The 17,308-nt window shown below is 39.7% G+C and overlaps 1 protein-coding gene across 1 annotated transcript in view; it reads right to left on the bottom strand.

Moving 5' to 3' along the window:
- Window positions 1–17,308, bottom strand: part of LOC104859919 (beta-adrenergic receptor kinase 2) — a 135,117-nt gene that overhangs the window by 116,910 nt on the left and 899 nt on the right. The gene's annotated exons all lie outside the window — the stretch shown is intronic.

Here is a 17,308-nt window from a genome sequence, read left to right as displayed (position 1 = left end):
AAGGAACCGAACCATGTGACAAAGGATGACAGCAACCTAAAAAAAAAAAAAAAACACAGAAAAATGCCAGCCCACAAGAGCTTCTTCCATTTTTGGGCTCAACTTATTTTTTTACAGCTATGTGAGAAGTCCTGAACTGCTACCCATGGTATTGACATCCAATTTTTGTGGCCTTTTAAAGCAATCACTTCCTTCCCGTGGCTAACAGAAGTAGAACAGCACAAACGCAGACTCACGTGATAGAAACTGCCATACTTCCATGACACCTGCGCACACACTCAAGACTTCCTGCCCATCTCTCGTTTCCAGGCCATCGAGAGCCAGGCTGGAATTTTAGCAAACAAGCATTATCTAAGATAAAAGATTTACAAACTAAAATATGTTCCACAAAAGACCAGCCAATGTAATTTTCTTTTCTACTATAGATTGGCCATCCTGAATTTAAAAAATTCCAAATGCTCTAAAATCTGAAGCTATGTAAGTGCCTACATGATGCCCACAGGTGGAAAATTCATCACCTAATTTCAAGTGTTAGAGTACACTCAAATGCAGGTGCACTGAAAATATTACATAAAATGATGTTCAGGCTGTGTGCATATGAAGTGAAAAAATGAATTTCTTATCTAGACTGGGATCCCATCCCTAAAGATCTTATTATGTACCTGAAATATTCTACAATTTTAAAAAATCTAAAATCCAGCACACTTCTGGTCCCAAGCATATAAGAAAGGGATACTCAACCTGTACTTGTCTTTTGATTTGATATACAATGAATTTGTCATGTGACAACTTTTAATTTGTGTTTTCAAATCTATTAATCTTCTTCTTTTTGGTTTCCAGGTTTGGGCTTTGCTTAGGGAAGCCCTCAGGGCAACAAAATATACTACCTAATATTTTAGTATTTTTAAAATATTTTTGTGGTGATCTCATTAAACATTCTCAAATTCATGTCTATGTGCAGTGTGGAGGAATTATAAGACATTTTTGTGATAGTCAGCTATCACACCCTTCTCTTCCTCCTAAACTCAAAGCACAATGTTTACTCATAAATCAAATTCATATAACTTTGAATTTTTATACATGAATATTCATGGTTTTATTCTTAATTGCTACCTCAATTTATAAAACCACATCATTATACTTTTTCAAAGTTCTATTCATTATTTTTGCCATTTTTTTCTCCTCTAGATCAATGACAATTAGTTTACTAGATTCTTGAGGGTTCTCATTTGGATTTTGATCTTGAATTTACAAGTCTGATTCAAGGGGAACTGATAGTTGCATAATATTACATCTTCCCATCAAGTAACAAGCTATAACTCTTTATGCTGATTTTCTTTCGTTTCTCTTAATAAAGTTTTCTTTTTCTTCTTTGCACTGTTCCTGGTAGTAATTACTTCGAGAAGAGCTGATTTATAGTAACACAGTAAGAGACACTTTTTAATTTTAAAGTCGTAATTTTGAAATGTCTTGACAAATTAATATTCTAGTAATTTAAAAACAGAAAGCTGCTAAAGTAGTTTTAATAAGAAAGATTAGATCTGTAAAGCTTCATCACATGTGGATAGTACATTTAGAGAGTAGTAGGGCTATTACTTTTTTCCCTGGTAGGTTTAAATATCAGAGCCATGACTTAACAAATATGACCTGAATAAAATTCAGTGAAGCCTTCTACTCAGGTAGTAAATGGACAGTTTGCTTTCTTACTATGCCCCCCCAATTCCATGGCTAGAACCCAAGGCCCCACACATGCTAAACAAGCACTCTACCACTGAGCTACTTTCTGCTTTCGGTAGCCTTCTTGTCATCCTCATTTCATTAGGCCAGATGCTGTAAATCTGCCCACACTGGCCGCATTAGTCAGGACTCTCGTTTGCAGATGAGCTCATTAAAACTCCCCACATCATCTTTGTGATCAGTGTCACAGTCTCTTTTTGAGTCACCTAATGCAGTTTCCAAGAAGCACATCACCTTCCCTTCACCAAAGTCACTTACAATGTGGCACATTCTGCATCTGAGTATGATGCCGTCACAGGAGTTTATATCCTAAGTCCCCAGTGATCTTCCACATGACACCAGGACAACAAATGAGGCTCCTATGGCCTCGAAGAAACAGAGCTGTTGTCTTCACACCTAGGCACTTACTCTGACTATTTTCAAACAAGGGGATGGAGCTGTAGCTCAGGGGTAAAGCATCAAGCCTAGCATGCATGCAGCCTCAGGTTCCATCCCCAGAATGGGAGGAAAAAAAATAAAGAATTTTTCAAACACACGAAAGAGTGTAGTATACCAAATCCTAGTAAACCATCACTCAAAACTAACTGGCAGTTTCCGAGATTTTTAGACTGCTCCCTTTATTCACTCCTCTCCTCCATCTTCTGAAGCATTTTAAAGTAAATCTCAGATCAAATATTACTTACCACTTCAGTTCACGTACATAAACACAAATACTGCTTCCCGCTGTAACCTGGAAATAGTAGTAACTCCTGAAGATCTAATACCAAGTCACTGTTCCAATTTCCACGACTCTCTGAGGTAGCTTTTGTGTAGCTGGTGAGTTTGAATCAGGAGCTGATCAAGATTCATACAGTCATCTGACTGTTAACTTCTGCATTTCTTAAACCTGTTTTCATCCAAAACCCCCACTGTCCCCACCACTCACCTTCCCTCATTATTCCAGGGACTTAAGGCTACAGAACCAAACCAGAGGACAAACGCATTCTGTACTTGGCCGTATACCCCCTAATGAGGTTATTTAGTTTATTCCTCTAACTCCTCATTTCCTATAAACTAAAAGTGCTAAACACTGGGTCACGTTCAAGTTCACCTTTCACAGGCTGGTGCATTTATGAGACAGTCTGAGTGTTTCCTGTGGCCTCACATAGGGAGTCCTGAGCTACTTCACCAGAGTAATGTGAAAGTCACTTAGTAAATTCTATCCATCATCTAATCTCCTCACTGAAAATTTCCCATCACCTTTCATTTAGTGATTTCACAACGGATGATCTTTGTCCAAATCAACACTGTTTGCAAAATGTGATTTCTGAAAACACTATTCACATGCTGCAAATCCTTCGGTACAGAACTGCTCCTATCAACTACGGCTTCTTAGTTTCCCTAAAATGTAGTTTGTACAAAAAGGTAAAGATAAACAATTCTTTACCTTTTCATTGTTACTTTTCAGTGAGAGAGAGTCAGTGCTGTTGCCAGAGGGTATGAATAACCTGTTTTGTGTCATTTTGTTTGGAGATCACTTTTTTTGGAGACTGTATCAGTTTACTATGGCTGCTGTAACAGATTACCATAATAACGTGAAAGGCTCAAAATAACAGAAAGGAATTGCCTTACAGACTATAGGTCAGAGGTCTGTAAGAGATCACAATGGGCTCAAACCAGTATCAGGGCTCCTTTGTGGAGGCCTTTAGAGACGTCCCATCTCCCTGCTTTCTCCAGATGCCAGAGGCTGCCTGCCTTCCTTGGTCCATGGCACCTCCTTCATCTTTGCAGCCAGCAATGTCTGGGACTCATTCTCATACTGCATCACTCTGACGCACTGATCTCCTGAGAATCCAGGGAAACCTCTCCTATCCTAAACCTGGCAAACCTGTTAGAGACCAAATGCCAAACTGCAACCCAGAACCCACTTATTTATCACAAAGAGCCAACACTGCAATTAAACCCAAATACTGAAGTTTTAGTTTAGAAAAACAACTCTACATTAATATATTTTATCTTCAAAAGAAAAACAATAACACGTGTGCCATAGGTTCATCACCACTGTCCTAAACTCTGTACTTTAGCTGCCTTAATTCCATCAGCAATGGTGCTACCCTTTAAATGATATATTCACAGGTGCCAGGGATGAGGACAGGGCATTTTCAGGGGCCAGTATGCTCCCTGGGTTTGTACATTTTCGAAGAATTTTAATCAATTGCAGATAGTACACTATTTCAATGTTTACATGGTCCCACCGTTGAGCAGTGGGAAACCCTTCTTCTGGTTTCTGAGTCTGGTAGACATGATCAACCTATTCTCCGGTGGCTCCTATTTTTTCTGATACAACTAGTAGCCCCCTCTAGTTCAGGACCTGCACAGGGGTGTCCTATATAGCCCAAGCTGGCCTTGAACTTGTGGCAGGTTGTAGGGGGGAGGTACAGTTGTTTCTCAGATTTTTCAATGGCTAGAGCTGATAAATTCTAGTATTCGAAAAGGAAAAAATTATAAATTTCCGATGGCTTTCAAATTCAAACTTCAATCTTACAGGGTTTTTACTTAACTCTTAACTCAGACTCATGTATCTTTCCATTTACAGTTACAATCTTGGTTCTTACTAATAATAACACGAATTTTTTGTTTTACCCAACTCATTCCATAGATTCCACATGAAATAATTTCATATTAACAATAACATCACCGCTAACAGTAAGACTTCTGAATGAAGCTTCAAATTTCTTTGTGGCTCTACTTCTTAAAATATAGAGGGCAATTTCACATCACCATGCAAGACTGAAAATGCCCATGTCTTACTTATTTCTAGGTACCTCTCCTAAAGAAAGTCTGTATCAAAGATACAGATATAAAATACTCTCTGTGAGAGCACTTGTGATATAAACATAGGGCTGAATAGATCATAGTCCTGACATATCATAAAACAACTCAGACAACTGAAACAGATGTGTGCATTGCCGACAAGGAAACGCTCAGGCAGCACTATGAGGTGAAGGAGGCCACTCAGAAATGGGTTCACTAATGTGTTCCTGATAAACAACTCCATTGTAGCATAATCTCAACAATCTAAGGTTAACTACAAAACATGGCCCATTAATGTTCTATTACCATTAACAAGCATGAAGTTTAACATTAAAAAACCCTTTATGGCCAGGGAGGTAGCTCAGTGGCATTGAGTCTGCCAGGCGAGCTCAAGGTTCTGAGTTCAATCCCTGGTACAAAATAAAAATCCTTTATGTATCTAGAGCATCTGACAAGTACGTTCAAGTCAAGGATACCCATTACCTACTGACAGGGAGAGGTAAGAATTTTGATTTTCTTTTTTAAAGTAAGAATGGGACCAGGGATATAACTCAGTGGTACAGTGCTTGCCTAGCATGTATGAAGCCCTGGGTCCCATCTCCAGCACTGCAAAAAAATTAAAATAAGATATGGATGCATCTGAGATCATAAAAAGATGTTTGAGTTTAAGAAACTTAACCTTTGACACGAAGCTTTTCTCAGGTTACAACACTGTCATCATTATTAATTACTATCCTGTAATATTCACATAATTAATTGTGACTAACACAAAGTGTGCAATGAAACTACGCTACCAGATCTATGTAGCAGATAACCTTTTATTGCACAAAGATATCACATTTTAAAATTGACACTAATGTCTGAAATTGATGATGTTTTTCTAAGAAACATCAAGTTTCAAGAAATTTTTTCTCAGAATAAGAGGGTATAACTGGGAATAGTGGGGCACACCTATAATCCCAGCACTCTGGAAGACAAAGGCAAAGCAATCTCAAATTCAAGCCCAGCCTGGGTGGGTAACTTAGCAATTTTTAAAAAATCCTGACTCTAAATAAAAAAAAAAAAAAATTTTTAAAGGGCTGGAGACACGGCCCAGTGCAATGGACCTGGGTTCAACCTCCAGCACCAAAGTAAGGGGGTGGGGGGGGGGTCACACAGTTTTATTTTATTTATTTTGGCTTTTGAGACAGTTATCACCATATAGTTCAGGCTGGCCTTAAACTCACTATATAGCCCAAGCTGGCCTTGAACTTGTGGCAATCCTTCTGCCTCAGCCTCCTGAGTGCTAGGCATACAGGCGTGCACTATCAGGATGGGATCTGAAGTCTTTAATTAAAATGCACAGAATTTGGAAAAAGAAGGCCTGGGTTTGGCTTCAGCTGTGTCACTTGCTATCGATAGGACCTTGAGCAGTGAACCTGTCACTGAACCTGAGTTTCTTCTTCCTGAAATGATGGTGCTATTATGCCATTTCCATGAATCTCTTAATAAGGAAAAATGCTTACCCTCTGGGAAGAAAATCGTATCGAAACACAATACAAAGGGCAGAGAAATGTCAAGGGTCCCTGGGCTGGGCAGCTTTGGTGGTGGTGTCACTGACAGTATTACAAAACCCAATGGAGGAGAACGGAGACATGCAAATATAGAAAGCTAAGTTGTTACAGGAGCCACTCACTGTCCGAGTTCCTGTGCTCTATCTATATCAGCACGAAATCACCTAGTGTGCTGATTTGGTTCCAACTTCTATGGGGCTGACGAGCCAGGCATTACAACCACCTATCAAACATGGCCTATGATTGCTATTCCACTTTCTGGTGGTAAGTTCTAATGATTGTTTCATTTTTCCATGAGGGCAGCTGCAAGATGACAAGCTTGAGTCATACAAACTTCAGGAGTCTGGGCTCAGGAAGAGTCTGTGTTTAATGTAAAGTAGTAAAGCTGACATTCTAAGTACAGTCTGGCTTTTCAGCAAATCTGTGTGCGTTAATGCACTTTTGGGAGGCGGGACCACTAACTTCCTCAACAGCGATTTTATTTAAAATAAGAACCACCGCCTTGTAAGGAGAAAATGGGTCAGTTGGGCCAACTTGGCTGAGAGGTGAGTTTTGCAATAAGAGACATACGATGCTCAGTCCAATAGCAAAATCTTGTTTCTAAATCTAAATGTCTGACAGCCACTCCTTGACCCAGTAAGGACACTCTCTCTAAGAAGAGAGCCAGTTTTCCCCCAGAATATCTCTTAGAATAAATTTTTAAAATGCCTATGTACTACAGAGCAAAATTGTAAAAACTAAAAAGAAAATGCATATGAAACTACAAAGTACTATAAACAAGCATTAGTGGACACAGGCTGTTACAGTCTCAGTGGCTCAGGAAACTGAGACAAGGAGATCACTTAAGCAGAACTCTTAAAGACACAGGTGTAGGCAAAGACTTCATGAACAAAAACCTTGAGCACAGGAAATATCACAAAGAATCCATAACTTGGATCTCATCTTATTAAAAAGCTTTTGCATAGTAAAAACAACAACGACAAAAAATACCAACAGAGTGAAGAGATAACCTGCAGAGTGGAAAAAGAATTTTGCCAGCTGTTCCTGAGACAAAGGACTAATATTAGAATATATAAAGAACTAAAAATAAAAAATAAAAAAAAAATCAAACCCACCAGTATAAATACCCAATCCAAAAATAGGCATCTGAAATGAAGAGACACTTCTCAGACAAAGAGGTAAAGAGGGCAAATAAATATATGAAAAAATATTCACCATCACTGGTTATTCAAGGGATGCAAATTAAAACAACACTGAGATTCCATCTCACTCCAGAAAGAATGGCTGTTATCAAGAAATCAACCAATAGCAAATGCTGGCAGGGCTGTGGGGAAAAGGAACCCTTCTCCACTGCTGGTGGGGGTGTAGACTGGTGCAATCACTGTGGAAATCAGTGTGGAGATCTCACAAATATCTAAAACTAGAGGTTCCATTTGATCTTGCTATTCTCCTTGTTTGTATCTTCGCAAACGAATTAAACACATTATATCATAGTGATGTAAGCACACCCATGTTTATATATAAGTGGCACAATTTGCAATAGCTAAATCTTGGAAACAGCCCAAATGCTCACAATGGATGAATGGATAAAGTGTGTGTGTGTGTGTGTGTGTGTGTGTGTGTGTGTCCCCACAATGTAGTACTATTCTGACATAAAGGATAAACTTGAGATAATTCAAGGTAAGTGGGTACACCTTGAGACCATACTCTTAAGTGAAATAAATGTGACACATGTGTTTAAATAGTGCATTGTTTCTCTGGTATGAGAAACCGAGAGGGTAAATAACCAAATGTAAAAGATATTGGCAAATGGGAAGAAAATGTTCAAATGAGAAGGGGAGGGATCAAGGGAGGGGGGGAGGGGGAAAGGAACGAAGGGAAAAAATAGAAAAAATGAAAAGCTGTTGTAAATAAGGAAGAGAAAAAAAGAGAACAGAAGGAAAAATGGAAACTTTTATAAATATGGGGAAGAGGGGTGGAAGGAAGGGAAGGGGATGGGGGAGAAAAGAAGAATCAAGATGTAAAAGATAAATCAAGATGAATTTGTACAGGTACAAATTCGCCATGATGAATATGATCATTATGTATAGTAATTAAAAATTAAAATGAATTAATTAAAACTAAAAGAAAAACAAAAAATAGAGGATCGCTTAAGCCTAGGAGTTTAAGACCAACTTGGGCAAGATAGCGAGAGCCAGTCTCTAATCAATTAATTCTAAATTCAAATCTATGATACAATCAAGAATTGAACTGTCATCACTCATCACCAGGTTTGACAAGTTAACATGTCTATGTACAGATCTAAAAGAGAAGTTCAGCAACTCAGCCTCACATCATGATCATCTTGACTCTGACCAGTATGCACCCAGGTCTGAAGCCTGTTTCCTCATTCAAGGTAGGAACACCACATACTTCACATGTGTCTTCCTGTTTCTACCTGTTTTACCATCATGCTTCCTACTCCAGCTAGTCATGAGATAACCATAGATCATAATGCCTAACTTAGAACTTTAAAAGGATAGTTTCCACCAAAATAAGTTTCTCCTATAGAGTTACCTGAATTTCTTCTTAAATAACTCAAAACACTGATCCAGCACCAAGCAGGTCATTTTCTTTAAAGGACAACAATGCAGAGATACTAGCTAGCTTTCCATGTGGAATCACCAAAATGATTAAACTCTAAAAAAAGCTTTGTTAACAGTCAGGTATGCAAGATGGTGCACACATAATCCCAGCACTCTTGCAAGAGGACTAAAGTTCAAACCTGACTTAGCAAGACCCTGTCACAAAATAAAAAATAAAAGGGGGGGGCAGTGTAGTTCAGTATGAAAGTCCTGTCATCAATCCCCAGAACTACAAAACAAAAGAAAACAAAATCCCCTGTTCACAAAAACTCTCAAGAGTTTTGAGTGGGGAGGAAGCAGCAAAGTCAACACTAAATATCTTTGCAGACATAACTTTTCCTTGCTGTATCAATTTCAATTTGGATTCTAATTAGGTTGTTTTACATAAATAATATTCTCTTCTCTACCACCAGTGGGGGGAAAAACCAGAAGGAAGTGGGTCCAACATAGAATACAACAGAGAACACAAATACTTTGCACTCTCTTCTGTATTTAATGTGATGACAAAATATTTTGCCTAACTCCTTTCCCAGTTAGGGAATCATTATAACATAAGAAAGAGCAAATTTAGCAAAAAAATGTAAGGCCCCATTAAAGATGTAAAGACTCTTACCTTTATTTACGTTAGGATTAGTTCCATTATCACCAAATACCGTTTTTTTTCATTTATTGCTGGGGTTGGAACCCAGGATCTTGTGCATGCTAGGCAAGCACTCTATTACTGAGCCATATGCCCAGCCCCTTCACAATTTTTAAAGAAGATATATCCAAAATATCATCACAGCCTTAGAGATTCACAAAGCAAAATGAAAGCCTGCAGTATCCATGTAACTTTTAGTTCCTTTTTAACTTAAACTCTTATCAAAAGCAAAGAGATGCAGAAAATTTAGTAGAAACAAATCTAAAAATCTAACCCAACTTATTTTATTTATATACAATAATAAAGGTCAATGGGCAGATTTAATCATAAAAAAGGACAAATATTAAGAGTATATTATTCAAAAATATCATTCAATAATGCATTATTTCTGAAATTAAAGACATCTGCTGTCTTCCCCAGCCAAGAGGATTTCATGCTGTGGAATATATAAACCTTGCCGGGGATTTAGCTCAGTGGTTCCACCACCTGCCTCACAAGCACAAGGTCCCAAATTTGATCCCTGGTACCAAAAAACAAAACAAAACCAAAAAAAAATCCAGAAGTGGAATATATGAACCATGCCCCTGACATCCTCAGAAGTGATTCTGCAACATAATTAAAGCTCACTTTCTTCCTAAAATATTTTGGCTCCTATACTCAGCACTCAGCAGCCAAAGCTATTGTCATGATGCCTATGTACCTCCCTCACTTTCAACTCTGGCTAAGGCAAACACCAAGCCCTAATCAAATTGGCATCATGAATTTTAAATCATTCAGGGAGAAAACAAAAAACAAAAAAAATCTCCCTAAAATGGAACTTTGGAGGGACTCGACCAAACACTTGAAATAGGGTTTATTACCAGTTTTATCATCACTAAATTAAGTATAATAATCTACAGATCTCTTTTTGGATGTTGTCATGAATTTTAATGTTCTTACTTAGCTGGTAATGTTCTGGCTGATGAGCTAAGTAGATTACAGAGTAGCATGCAGACTTCAGCATAACAGTATGAGGAGTGAGGACAGGACAGCCTTCTGTAAAAGCCACCAGGGGTTAGCTCCCTTTCAAATGTATGATTAGTCACACTGGTGAGGAACAGGTCTTATTTTGCAGGATCACAAAGGGACAGCAAGAGATGAGTGCATAGAACATACTACAGTATGGCTTTCTAAACCTACAGTTCCCAAAGATGCTCATCAAAAGTGCCCTGGCTGGATACCTGAAGGAAGTCGCTCATCAGTGTGTGACTACACTGGATGTCCGCCAAGGTCCTTGCACATATGAGATACTATGACTTTACGCTATTAATGCGCAATCTATCAATGTCTAAGGAAAACTAGGATGAATCACATTCTGCTCAATTTACCAGATCCAGCTGCACTTGCATTATGACTTTTCATTCATGTTACTGAAGCAAAGACCTCTAGGGAATGAGTCAGCCCTCTCAATTGCCCAGTTACATTTATTTAAGAGTAGCATGCCTAGGAATTCTCAAGTCCTGATACCACCAGTGCCCACTGACTACTGGATGGATGGATAGATGGAAGGAAGTAGGAAAGAAAGAAGAGAAGGAACCGACCAAAGCATCATGTAGAGAAGGTTCTAGATAGACAATGACTTAGTAAGCAGCTTGAAGAGGAAAACCAAGGAGAAATCTGGGAAATTCACTGACTTATGGGTCTGGGATTAACCTCTGCTCTTCTCCGCTTTTTTGGTACCAGAGATCAAACTCAGGATCTTGCATTTGCAAAGCAGGCAGCAGAACCACTGAACCACTGAGCTAAATCCCCGGCCGTAATCTACTTTTGAGGAGCACAATAGGGCTGGGGTCTCCTTGCACTCCTGTCCTCTCTCTGCTACCATTTTGTATAGTTTTGACATCTTATATTGCATATAGCTTTAACAATCACCCCCGAATGATGTAAAGAAGAATTATGCCTTCTAATAGTTCCTCCAATCTTTTTCTCTTATCTCTGTCTGAAATTCAGTATGAGTAGTCCTTAATGTCTTCCACTATTTACAAATGTATGGATAAAAGAAATGCTCAAGAAAGAGATTTTTTTACCAGGACATTTTATGATATGAAATGATATGTTACAGATGGAAAAAACACTGAATTTTAATGACTTACCAAAGTTTCATGGCAAGATGCCAGTGGAGTCAGATTTGCTATGTGCTGGCTTCTGACCTAGAAACTTCTTTCTTACTGTAATATAGCAGGTAGTAGGGATGGCAAGGGAAAAGGAGGGCCCAGCCATGATAACTCAAGATTTTGTCTAGCCATTTCCATAAAATCACCTTTTCCTATCCCTGAGACCCTTGAAGAAGGAAGAGTTAGCACACAAGAAAACAAGTTCAAGGACAGGTCCAAACTGACCTTTACCAACCACCAGTTACTAAATGTCTAAGAGGCAGAAAGCTATCATGCTATTCTCTGCTGAACTTTTTCGATTATGTCATGCACTAAAACTGTTAAAATATGCTTTTGCTCCAGCCAAGCCATAGATGATCCAAAACAAGACTTCCAAAATTAGAAGAGACATTTACAAATGTGAGGAAGCAACTTATTACTTCTGCAATTTTAGACCCACAGAACAATAAAAGGGCCTGGGGGTTCCAACTTCTCATCAATAATAAAAATAGAAAAGGAAGAGTAAAGAAGTGAGAAGTAGAGGAGTTAGGCCTGGGGAACCTAGCCACATACACATGCAAATCACATAGATATACATGATTTAACAGCATGGTAAAAGTTGCCAGATTTGCCATTTCTATTTCCTCATCGCTAACATTAGAATAGGGACAAAGATAATCACTATCATAGAATACATTTTCAAGTGGCCTTCAAATACATTTTTTTAACAAAGGAAGACTATTTGAATGAGAAAATGATTTTCATTACAAATAAAACCAAACATTTTTTTTTCCATTTTATTCTTTTCCCAAAAATGGAAAAGGATGGGGGCAGGTTAGGATCCCCTTTTTTTCTTGATTAAAAATCCAGACAGAAAAGAAATGCTGTTTGGAGGACATGCTGTTCTATCATACAATTTCTCATTAACACTGACAAGATTGCACTTCTTGTGTTAAACAGAACGAGCATTTAACCCTCTTGATCCTCATGGGAAATCAGAAGCCAACTGCTTTTTCACTTAGTCATAATTACTGTTTTCAAAGGTCCTGGAGGAATTGCTGTTCTTTATCAGTCTCTGAGTACAGGCTTAACTTTTCAAAAGCTACTGTAACAGCTGACTGAGACTGTCTGAAATATGATCTGTCCCCAAATAAGAAAGTCTCAGTTTCATCCATTCCTTGCAGAATAAGAGGCAAGGGAGAGTGCTTATCTTGGTCAAGTGGCTTGGCAAGATGGGAAGAACTCAGGCTAGGAATACCTAGGCTTCCACTGCTATTACCTGGGCTTACCTTTCCTACCGCCCCTGAGCATCCAACCGCTCCTTCTGTAAAATGGGCAAATGCTGCTCATCTCATAGATCTAGAGGAACTGCCAGTCAGAGAAGATAAGCTCTCAGGAAAGGCGGTTACTGGGTCACCACATAACAGACATTAAGCCTCTCCTTCCCTCACTAGTCCCCTGGCAAGCCTGCTACTCATCCTCTACAGTCCACTAATGTGCTCACCATCCATCCACTGGCTTAAAAAGACCTGCACTGTCTTACCTCGATGCCTTTCTTTAAGAGGTCCCACCCTTATTCACACAGATGTCTGCCAAAGCCAACTTCAATGTACTGGGGAAGCACCTGAAGAGGTCGTCTCTGAGAACAGACTGTGTAAAAGCCAGAACTGCCTGTACCTCAAAGACATCCACAGGGCTCTTGATTCAAAGTATTTCACAATGCTCAAATGGGGCCAAGTGAGGTCCAACAATGATGACACTGGAACATCTGTTTCTAAGAACTGGCAGCTCCAGGCAGTCCTTGCAGCTTCTAGGCACTGGCACAAATTAACTTTGACCAAGAACAAAATAATAACTGAAAGGGCAGAACAAATTACCTTTTGAAAGTGTACCTTAGGGAAAAAGAAGAACACATCCACTGTTTTAGACATAGAAATACTCCTATCACTAATAAAGAGAATTTTCTGCCAGGTTTGGTGTGCACCTATAAACCCAGCACTCAGAAGGCTGAGGCAGGAAAACTGTCACAAGTTTGAGGCCAGCCTGCTCTTTGATAGATAGATAGATAGATAGATAGATAGATAGATCTTTCTTCCTGAAAGGTATTCTTTTCTTTTTCTCAGTATCTGACATTGAACCTAGGGCCTCACACATGCTAGGCAAGTGTTCTAACACTGAGCTACATCCCCAGCTCTATTCATTCTTTTAATATCTACTTTGCAGTTCTGAGTTAGGCTGTGGCACAGGACAGTGCCACCATGAAATACCCTAAAACCGAAGAGGGCAAGATTATTTGAAATGATCCACCACGTGTTCAATGATTTAGAGTTAGCAAATTACAGAATGTACTCCATTTCCACAGAAGAAGGAAAATACACTGCTACTGCATGTGGCAGTTTTACAAAAAGGAAGATGCAAACTACCATATTACCATTTGTCCGTGTCTGGATAGTTCTTCACAGGAAATCATCAACATTCTATGAATAAAGAGTAATGAAAGTCATCGAAATGCTACTCTTCCATACCGGTGGTTAATCAGAATCTTGAAGCAGCTGTGCTTCAGAGCGTGCATCTTTCTTGGCTCAATCGTTTGCGTGTGGCTGTGGTGGGGTTCATCACAGTGTGCCCCCTCCCTATCTCACAGCAATGGCTCTGTAACTATGTAAGATAATTAGGATAACAAACAGTAACAGTATAGAGAATCCCAGACACGTTCTTCTCAGATCTTCCCATAGAGTAGTAATATTTGATGTAATAAGCTTTGCAATTGACAATGCATAATTTTCAATGTCCTAAAAACAGAATCAAGCCTCCAGGGAAATGATCGTGTTTGGGTCTCTCAACTTCTTTCAACCATGTGATATGATCTAGATTCAATTTTATTCTGTTTGAAAAAGGCTAACAGGGTATTAGAATCTAAGGGAAAGCTGTCTTAATTAGGCTCAGGCTCAAGTGGTTGACTCTTTGTGTATACCTTGCTTATAAATTAGGCCCTACTTAAATCAAAATAGTATTTCTTTTCTAACACGGGGTACAACTGGTATGCACACCTCAAGACTTCTGTTTTAACCGATTCTACGCAGTGACTGAGTCCACAGGTCAGCTTACCATTCCCAGTAGGTCCTGTTAGCTCCATTAGTTCAACAAATGTTTCTATTAACCAGAGGAGGTATATAATTTGAACAAACAGTCAGCTTTTACAGGATTTATACTCATTGGCTCCTTAATTGAATAATATGTCAACATAACAAAATGTTTGCTTCTTGCCAGTTCAGAGGAGCAAAATCTCCCCTGGGCTGAATGTTCGTTCCATTTTCTGAGATTGCTGTAACAGGCACAGGAGGCAGTGCCCTGGCAGACTGGTGTTCCATTTCTGTTTAAAACTGTGGAAAAGGTAAAGTAACTAAAATAAAGAATATTGGAGTGACTAAATATTATTAGCTAGAAATAAAAATTCAATGGTGACAGACCAATTGGCAAGGACTCAAAATCTAAACATCTTTTTCAAGAACACCAACGACTGGAGATCACATGGCTCACTCCAAAATGAAGCAGAGATAGAAATTCTTACCAGAAAAGATCTGACCGCATCCTTCACCAACAGAGTGAAATCATAACGGCTTTTTGAGTCATTAATGCTGATGCTGTTTAACGTGAAATAAACTTTCTTACAGGATCTAGAAACCTCCCCACCCTTCCCCATTCCCAAATTAACCAGGTAGCCTATTTGCAAGATGCTTTACCTGATAATTTCAAGGTAACACAACCCTAACTCAGCACAAGGACTGACTGTTGCTCTGTAAACGGTAAAGCCCTTGAGACAAATACAAAACAAATTAGAATCTCAGAAGAAGGATCCAATGGCAAATCCAAGAGTCCATTTGAAAAATAGCAACAAGATAACTATTACCAAAGGCTGTTTCCTACAATTACTCTCCAGTTGACATTTCTCAATTCTAAAATATCAAGAGAAAAAGCTCACCATCACCAATTCTCCCTAAAAAGAAAGCTTTACCAAAGAATACCACCCAAACACAAGGGCATTTACACAGGAAGTGAATGCCCTAAGTGCGTAAGTATGTTGTTCTTAAGACAGACCCTAAAAAGCAGAAGTCACATGAAGTTCAAAATACCAAGAAAAAAAAGAGATCAGAAGTTCCTAATTTTAGTAATACATACCTCTCCCCCTAAAACTGCACACATTGAGATTTATTGATTTTATATTTTGAAATCATACACATTAAGAGTCTATGGTTTGGGGAGAGGAGGGTAGGAAAGCACGAGAAAAAGAAATCAAGCATTTTAATTTCACATGTATAGAAATATAGTTTTCTCATTTTTAAAAAAAATGAAATTCAGGTTTGATTTTGGGGACCTTGCTCTTGTTCTGTAAGTTTCCCATTTGCCAGTAATTTTATACAGCTCTGCTTTTTCAATTAGCTTCAGCTATGTGAAGTTCTACGAGTGTTAAATTCACAAAGTTCTGCAAAGGTCTGCACCTTTCCTGATTCTTAGCACTTGGCACTGCTTACCAAACAGCAACACACTCTGTCAACAAAGAGGAGGCAGGGGCTAAGGAGTGACAAGGAGCTAAGAAACACCCAGCTAGCATGTCTTGGTTCACACACCTTGACTTGTCACAGAAAAAAAGAACTCAAAGGAGTTGATGTTTTCCTACATGGTGGGGTTCGCTGATGCACTGGTAGAAAATAATCTACAATCACTTGGCATCAGACTTTTTTTTCTTATATCAAGGTAACATCAGGGCAATCTTGGGGGTGCTAACTTCAAGCAGAATAGCCTTGGTTGAGATTCCAATATTTTACAGAATTGCAAGGTTTCAAATTCATGATAAAGATGACGTCTTTTTATACCAGAGGTTCCACCAAGCACTATCCTGCATCGCTGTACCACACTAGCTGTATAAATAGTGATGATGTTCATTAGGAAAAGACCTAGGGAACTAAACCCAACACTCCTGCGCTGGCACACTCGTTCAAACTACTAACCTCATGAACAATCTTTTCTATGGTATGGCTAGTAACATGAACTGGTAACCCCCTACCAGTAATAAATCACTTGAGAGAAAATGACAACGTGGTTGCCTGTCCCATGGGGGAGCCCCCTCTGGTGATTTAACCCTAAATTCCTGTCATCACTCCATTCAGTGTTTTCAGATGAATCTCATTTCAACCATTCAAGAAAACGCCATCGAAGATGTGCAAGTTGAGGAAAGCATCTCGGGAGACACACTTGGTATCAAACCGAAAAGCGAGTGGGTCAGAATCCACTCCTCCCTGCCTGGGCACGGTGGAGGAAAGGAGACTGGGAAGATGCCTAGACAGACCTCAGGGAGCTTGCGGTGGAAGTACCCGGGACAAAAGACGGACCAAACCTGCACTCTCCAGCTCAAGAGAGCGAGTGGGGAGAGGATGGAGTTTGGAAAGGAGGGCAGTGGGGAGAGCCGCAGAGAGGGCAGCCGGCACCCCCAAAGGAAGGAGCAGGGCGGCGCTCTAGGTAGTGACAAGCACTGGGTACAGAACTGTAAGGACGGGGCTGGAGGGGAAGCCAGGGATGGGGCAGGAGGAGTGACCGAGGAGGGGCAGGACAACAGCTGAGGGATGAGGGAAGAGGAGCCACAGCGACGGAACAGGGAGGACCTCGGGATGAAGCCGGAAGGATAACCAGGGATGGGGCAGGACCGCCGCCGGTCCGGCCAGGTCACAGCACTTCCCAGACTCCCGGCCGGAGCGCTCCCTGCGCTCGGAGCTCTTTGCTGCGAGCTCCCAACAGCCGCCCGGCAGCCGCACTTCGGGCCTGCACAACGAG

Source organism: Fukomys damarensis, unplaced genomic scaffold (genome assembly GCF_012274545.1).
Source record: "Fukomys damarensis isolate Sample0158 unplaced genomic scaffold, DMR_v1.0_HiC HiC_scaffold_34, whole genome shotgun sequence".
In the NCBI taxonomy this organism is placed as follows: domain Eukaryota; kingdom Metazoa; phylum Chordata; class Mammalia; order Rodentia; family Bathyergidae; genus Fukomys; species Fukomys damarensis.
The sequence above is the reverse complement of the archived record's forward strand: the minus strand, read 5'-3'. Positions and strand labels throughout refer to the sequence as shown.